Source organism: Lacerta agilis, chromosome 4 (assembly GCF_009819535.1).
Source record: "Lacerta agilis isolate rLacAgi1 chromosome 4, rLacAgi1.pri, whole genome shotgun sequence".
Classification (NCBI taxonomy): domain Eukaryota; kingdom Metazoa; phylum Chordata; class Lepidosauria; order Squamata; family Lacertidae; genus Lacerta; species Lacerta agilis.
Window position 1 is genome coordinate 73,461,478 of NC_046315.1, and position 7,668 is coordinate 73,469,145.

A 7,668-nucleotide genomic window follows, 5' to 3' on the forward strand; every position below is an offset into this window, starting at 1 on the left:
AAGTTTGATGTGGATTTACACTAGTGGAGCTACATTACAATGGGTAGATTTAAGGTATTATAAAATGAGTTTGTGGATTTGTTACAGAGGTATGAAACCCCTAAGACATAGGCAGATAGGTTTTTCCAACATATGGCAACCGTTCTGATTATAAAACAAAACTGTGTTAAGTCAAAGTACCTGATTACAATTCGCTAGTGCAATGTAGCTGTGATAGCCAGGCTTATATTTAATACCCCAGAAACAATATCATTTATTTTTCTGTCTCTTCTTATCCTTTAGTTATTGGGTATGTGGGCTTTGAAACCTTAAACAAAAAGGATAAATCCAAATTATAGAAAACATCAAAGTGTAGACAAATCACATTATGCCACACAATTCTAACCAAGATAGGGGGAAAATATATAGTTATACTGATAGATATAAGATAGATAGACAGATATCTTGCTGCTACGAGAACAATTTAGTTTCTGTAATTAGAAATCTTTTGGAGCAACAGTCACACATTTATATGTTTTGTTTTTAATGTTGATTTTCCAGCTTTTAATAAACCATTTGATTAAAAATATTTCCTCAGATGTTGACCTGTCATGAAAGACGGCTTGATAAACTCAGAGGCTGACAATATAATAGTTTAAATAATAAAAATAAAAATAAACAAAAGCAACACTCTATCTGTAATTACATGGTAATCTTGTGATGGAATAAATCCATTTTCATCAAAGAAGCTCTATGAAAGATGTTGGAAGGCATGTACAGTAGGTGCATATTTGTAACGGCTGTGATTAAGGCAACAACGTCCACTTCTAACGAGCAACATGTTGTGTGACATATTAAACGAACGAGCTGTTAAGAGAGAGACATGTATGCACCTTGGATTCAGAAGTATCAAATAACGAGATAATTTATCCGCATTCCGAGTTAAAGCCATGCTTGCTTGCATTGGCCTCTAGTTCCCAGGCACTGCGATCTTATTAACAAGACTTTAATTCTAGTAGTGACAGGCCAAAGTGTTGCACTCTAATGAACTGTCTTCTCCTTGCAGAAAATCTGGTGGTAACGTATGATGTTAGTTACAATAATGATAATCTTTAGTATTTTCTAGCTTGTCAGAACCTGCATAGGCAACAACAATGAGTCTTTTACTAAAACTCCACCTCATCAAAGTAACTTAATTAGCAATTCAACTCCTTATTTTTGTTTTGGATTCCCCTCTGGCTACTAATTAAAGCTTAATCGAAACTGCTGAACTGAGGTTGTAAAGAATTCATTAATATTAAAATTAGCCCCAACAATTTTTTTGGGCTGGTGCAATTTGTATTTGTTACTGTCAAGGGTTTAAAACTCAGTCAAATGGCTTTGGAAAGCAGTACCAGAATTCTGTTGTATATTCATATCAGGAGCTGAGCAAATATGATGAATGCCAATGGTTGAAAGCACATTTCATGTTCTGAGCCAGACTCCACTTACATCACTGGTGTCATTGTTTAATAAAAACAGACATAATAACATTCTGCTTGCCCCCACCCCCAAAATTGTCCACATTTTCTTCATCCTCCTCAGTGCTTTTGTACTTTGAATAAAAGTGAATAAAAGGGCTATGTGAAAATCAAAAGAAAGGCAGTGATTTATTTTATATATTGTCTTGACAAGAATAATATGTTTGAAAAATGACCAGATTTAGCACTTCACTTTGATTTTTTCCACTTTTCTTAACATCAAAGATTATTCCAGCTGCAATAATAGTGATTTTCAAGACTTACATCAGCAGAAGCTAGATCCTTTTGCTAAGTACATAGCTTGCTGGTAACATCTCTCATCAGAATCTTTTTAAAAGTAAAATATTACTTTCGAAAGGCATGTCGGTATGTGATGCTGTATAAATACATTCCTTTCTGAAATTGTGTTGATTCTGTGTAATGAGTTTAAATTGTGTTTTTTTAATTAAATTGCTTTAGTTCACAATAAGACATTCTTATATATATATATATATCTGAGACCTGTTCAGTCCTCTCCACAAGAAGAAGGAACAGTTCAACTGAGTTTATTAATTTGAAAAAAGAAATAAATTCCATGAGAATGTAAATAAGGAAAGCAACCTTTTTATAGAAGATTAAAATAATTTTCATAATTTGAGTTCACTTCATTTTAACTTTTAGATTTGATTTTTTTTCCAGAGCATGTATATTTATTTTACCCTACAGGATTTTTTTTCAAGTATGTTGGTAGGAAACAAACTTGTTAAGACTAAAATATACAGCAACCGGTACCATTTATCATATTTTATTAAATATAAAGATTAACATATATTTGAAGCTAAACTTTTAAAAAATATACAGAAAAATTACATATGCATCTAGGCTTCATTTAAATAACATTTATGACAAAACAATCATGCGCACATTTAAAAAATCAACACATGTCCATTTTTTACTCACTGACTAAATCAACAATGGCATACAAGGCACACAATTTAAAATCTTGGTGACAATTTCCGTGAAGTTATTCAAATACAATTTGACTTCTGACAAGAGGATGTAATTTATAAAACAGAACATGCCTATCAGTGGGACCCAAATTTGCATAATGAGGATACTTTCATTTCTGCAAGCACAGTTTCTGACATCCCAACTTGGAGCCCTGGAAGATTCGAGTGGAAAATGTCAATATACATAAGTAGAAAAATGATGAATAAAATACCCGTAACATTTATCTGATTTGAACAAACAAAATAAATCTTCGTTTTCTATTTTTTAAAAAATAATAATAATAATTAGTTATTATTTTCCCCAAACTACAACAAAGTGCTTCTTAAACATCGCAGCGCTTGGCATTGCCTCTAGCTGCAATCATCCTTGCAAAAGCAAAGAGACGGTTTGAGGTTCTCAATACTTGACAAACTCAGTGTTGCGACATTAATGTTATGCATTTTTAATCACTGTTTTGATTTAATTTTTTTCTGCACTTCCTATAAATACACAGCATGGGAACAATAGCCTGAAAAAAAATTGCCTTACTAATTCCCCCTTGACCCACCCCCTCCCTATTTTGTTAACTTGGCCATCTGGGTGAAACCAGAAGTTATAATTGTATCTGATAAGAAGGAGTTGCGGCAGATATCTAGCCCCCCCCCCAATCTTTTCATGTAAGGTAAAGTTATATTCCCAAAGTTGTTGGAAAAATCATTTCATTGCTTCCATTTCCCTCCCCTTCTTAAAAAATGGACTATCAGATCACCATTGATGTTATTTCTCTTTGTGAATTGAGCCAAAGCTTTTTAAAAAAAGACAGTGTAAGTCTCAGGGAAAGGGGAAAAGGAGAAATATTGTTGGAAATATTATGCTTTCTAAACCATTTTCTTTTTTAAAAAGAAAACCCTATCCACACAAGAAATAACAGGCGGCATCATAACATTTTCCTTGATTCTACGGAATTTTTTTCTTTATAAAACACAAATCTCAAACCAACTGATCTACGTTCCATTTGACAGTAAATTTTAGAAGCAAAATTTTCTCTTACCTAAAGCATTTTTAGAGAACTTTTCAGCTTATTATCTATATACTGTATTTGACAATAAAGAATAAGGGAACAACTGATTTTATAAGCATTTTAAAATGAAGGCTGATAGAGAGAATTGTCTTTTCCCTAAGAAGTATACTAGCAATATAACTTCTTGCTACAGGCTCAATTGATTTAAATGCACATTCAAAGATGTGGCCAATTAATGGAGAAATCCTGTTTACTCAGAAGTAAGCCCGCATGGAATTGATTTGGACTTACTCCCTAGTAAGTCAGTGTTATCTACTGAGAAGCAAGTCCTATTTAACTTAATGGGGCTTGCTCCCGAGTAAATAAGTTAGGACAGGGGTGGGGGAGAACAGTTGGGGGGAAGCATGGGGTCATGTGGGGAGTATAAAAGGAGAGGAAGCCCCATTGTACATGCAGAAGACCTTGGACTAACACAGTCCTCAAAAACAAGAATTCAAGGCTTCCATGGTTTGCAAAGTCATCTGTAATGGAGATGACTTTCCAAACCATGTAAGCTGTAATTATGATAGCTATGTGGAGGATTCTTATTGGATAGCAGAGTATAATTATTTTGTTGGCACCATGGCAGCACAAACATTGTTTAGTGTGGACGGTGACTGGGGTGTGTGTGTGTGTTCAGATTCAAATCCTTCTTTGCTCCCTCTCAATCTACCTCGGCTCACAGGGATGTTACAAGGATAAAATGGACGAAGGGCATGATTTATGTAGCCCTGAGTTCCTTGGATGAAGGGCAGGGTGGAACTTAAAGGCTACACCCCCACCCCCACAATTTGGTCCCAATTTGGGGGGCCCTCATTCTTTTGCTCTGGGTCAAACCAGGGGCCACCAGCCCCACCCTAGATCCTGTCCTGAGTTAGTTCGGGGGCTTTGCTCATGTTTAATTATGGTTTATAAAGCAACTAATGAAACAGTTGGCAGGAGAGGGGAGAAGTTGCTGCATCTCTTCAAACACACGCACACCAAGAGCAGAAGGGTCAGTTCTTTGGGGTGTTCCTTCACAAGTGGCTTTTCTGCAGAGAAGCTGCTGTCAAAGGAGCACCCTGCAAGATTGATGTCTCCACTGAACAGCTGTTCCAAGGCAGCATCAATCCTGCAGGGGGCTGTTTCAGCAATGGGCCATCAGGTAGGAAGGTGAATCTGGCCGTGTTGGGCTCATACCATCTTATGGAAACATACATACAAAGAACAATAGAACCATAGAGTTGTAGAGTTGGAAGGGACCACAATGCAAGAATATTTTGCCCAACATGGGACTCAAACTCATGGCCCTGCTCTACCAACTGAGCTATCCAACACAAAATACGTTTTGCATTGGCTGGGAATTGAACCCAGGTCTCCTGCGTGGCAGGCGAGAATTCTACCATAGAACTACCAATGCATACATACATCGTTTTATTTGTATGCTGCCTTCCCATAGTTAGAACGCTGCTCATGACAGCTTACAGCATGGAAAAACATCACATAATTACGATCACAACCGAAGTAGTCCTAAACAATAAATAAAACATCAAAAAGTACACTACCAAATGAAATGATTTCAACATAAATCATAATAAGATCTAAAATAAAGGTAGGAAATATTAATATCGAAAAGATATAATCAGCTCAACAAACCCCCTACTAGGCCATCACGGATAGAGGCCTCCTGAAGCTCTTCAAAAAGGTGGTGGTGAAATCATTTCTCCACAAAGTGTCTCATATGGTGCCTGAAGCAAAAGGAAGATTAAAAAATTTCAAAGAATTGGACTTTTATCTCAGTCCCAAAACAGTTTTATTGTTGCCAGTGCCTTAGTTTACCCAAAGAAGAAAGTCAGAGTTCTGTGTTTTTTTGATTTCATATTTAAGTTCTGTTACTGAACTGGGGCAAACCTGCGATTTACAAATTCACTATTATTTATTTGCAGTAATTATTGGTCACACACCAATAAAACTAGGTACAGAAAGTTGTGTTAAGGAGGAAATCATAGATATCTGTAACATAAATGTTATTTATTTATTTCTAGCACCCCTCTCCTCCTCTTCAACCAAAAAGACTCCCAGAGTGGCTTACTACAGCTTAATAGTAGCGCTGTGGTCTAAACCACCGAGCCTCTTGGGCTTGCTGATCAGAAGGTTGGCAGTTCAAATCCCAACGACGGAGTGAGCTCCTAGCAGTTCGAAAGCACACCAATGCAAGTTGATAAATAGGTCCCGCTGTGGCACAAAGGTAAACAGTGTTTCTGTGCACTCTAGTTTCCGTCACGGTGTGCCATTGCACCAGAAGCGGTTTAGTCATGATGGCCACATCATCTGGAAAGCTGTCTGTGGGCTAACGCCAGCTCCCTCAGCCTGAAAGCGAGATGAGCACCACAACCCCAGAGTCGTTTTTGCCTGAACTTAACCGTCCAGGGATTATTTACCTACATGTTTACCTTTTCAATAGCAACAACAACAGTAACAGAAGACTATTCCTGCTATCGGGCTTACGATATAAAGGACATGACACAAAGGGGGAAATGGGTGGTGAGTGAAGGGGGGGGATCAAACTTGGGAACATTGCTTAAAGCTATAGAGTTCTCACAAGGATCATTTAGGATGGGAATAGTTCAGAAGGAAAAAGATTCATAGGCAGCTTGCCTCTCCTGCGGCCGCCTGACGGAAGTGCTGCTGGCAGGTGGCAGCTGAGGAAGGGAGGACTCCAAAACACATTTGACCAACTAACAAAATGGCAGCTGAGATTCAGGAATCACTGGTATTAAAAGTCTGGGAAGAACATACAAAATAAAAGCCTTCGCGGACGATCTGATATTAACAACAGAAACACCACAGGAAAGTATAGCGAGGGCCATAGAAATCATAGAAGAATACGGAAGCCTGGCAGGATTCAAGCTTAACAAAATAAAAACAAAAATGCTTGTAAAGAATATGCCAGAGAAGGACATAGAGCGGATGGAAAAGACCACAGGCATAAAGGTATGCCAGAAAGCAAAATATCTAGGGGTATGGATTACCCCCAACAATATAGACTTGTTCCAGAATAATTACACTCCGACATGGAACGTCATAAAATACAACATGGAGAAGTGGAGCAAGTTAAAATTGTCCTTATTAGGGAGAATAGCAACAGTGAAAATGATGGTGCTCCCTAAACTTCTGTTCTTATTCCAGACAATCCCAATACTGGGGGGGGGAAGACAAGTTGAAAGAATGGCAGAGGGAAATTGCGAGATATATTTGGCAAGGCCAGAGACCGAGAATTAAACATCTAAATATGATTGACATCAAAACAAGAGGAGGACTGGCCCTGCCGGATATAACCCTGTACTATGATGCCGCCTGTCTTACCTGGCTAGCGGAATGGTGCAGATTAGAAGATCTGGAAATGTTAGATCTTGAAGGATTCAACCTGAGATTTGGATGGCATGCATATCTAAACTATGACAAATATAAGATTCATAAAGGTTTCTCAAACCATATCATAAGAGGCTCCATAATGAAAGTTTGGCTAAAACATAAACATTTATTGGAACAACATATGCCATGGTGGAACTCCCCATTAGAGGCCCAAGAGAGAAGATGCGGTGCTCAAATGACCAAATGGCCAACTTACCTAGACCTGTTGGTAAAAAAAGACAAAAAATTAGAATTAAAACCATACGAAGACTTAAAAAACACAGTAAAGGATTGGTTTACCTACTACCAACTTTTTGAGAGGTACAAAGTTGATAGTAAAATAGGATTCGAAAAAGAACCATCGAAATTTTATTTAGAAGTGGTAAACTCCAAAATAAAAACTCTCTCAAAAGCATACAGGATACTGTTGGACTGGATGGTCATGGAGGAACAAATAAAAACCTCAATGACACACTGGGCACAAGACGTAGGCCAGAACATTATGTTAACTAGATGGGAAAACCTATGGAAGGTGAACTGGAGCTTCACAGCTTGTAATTCAATCAGGGAAAACATGATTAAAATGTTTTATAGATGGCATATCACCCCTTACAAACTTTCCAAAATGTACAGGAATGCAAGTAAAAACTGCTGGCGGTGTGAAGAAGTGGGGAACTGGTATCATCTATGGTGGGAATGTAAAAAGATAGAGCCATTCTGGAGTGAGATTCATTTAGAAATTGAATC

At 37.5% G+C, this 7,668-nt stretch overlaps 1 non-coding gene across 1 annotated transcript; it reads right to left on the minus strand.

The window, feature by feature from the left end:
• Window positions 1–4,856: 4,856 nt before the first annotated feature.
• Window positions 4,857–4,927, minus strand: TRNAG-GCC. Its single transcript has one exon. It is a non-coding gene; the product is annotated as a tRNA-Gly (tRNA).
• Window positions 4,928–7,668: the final 2,741 nt, after the last annotated feature.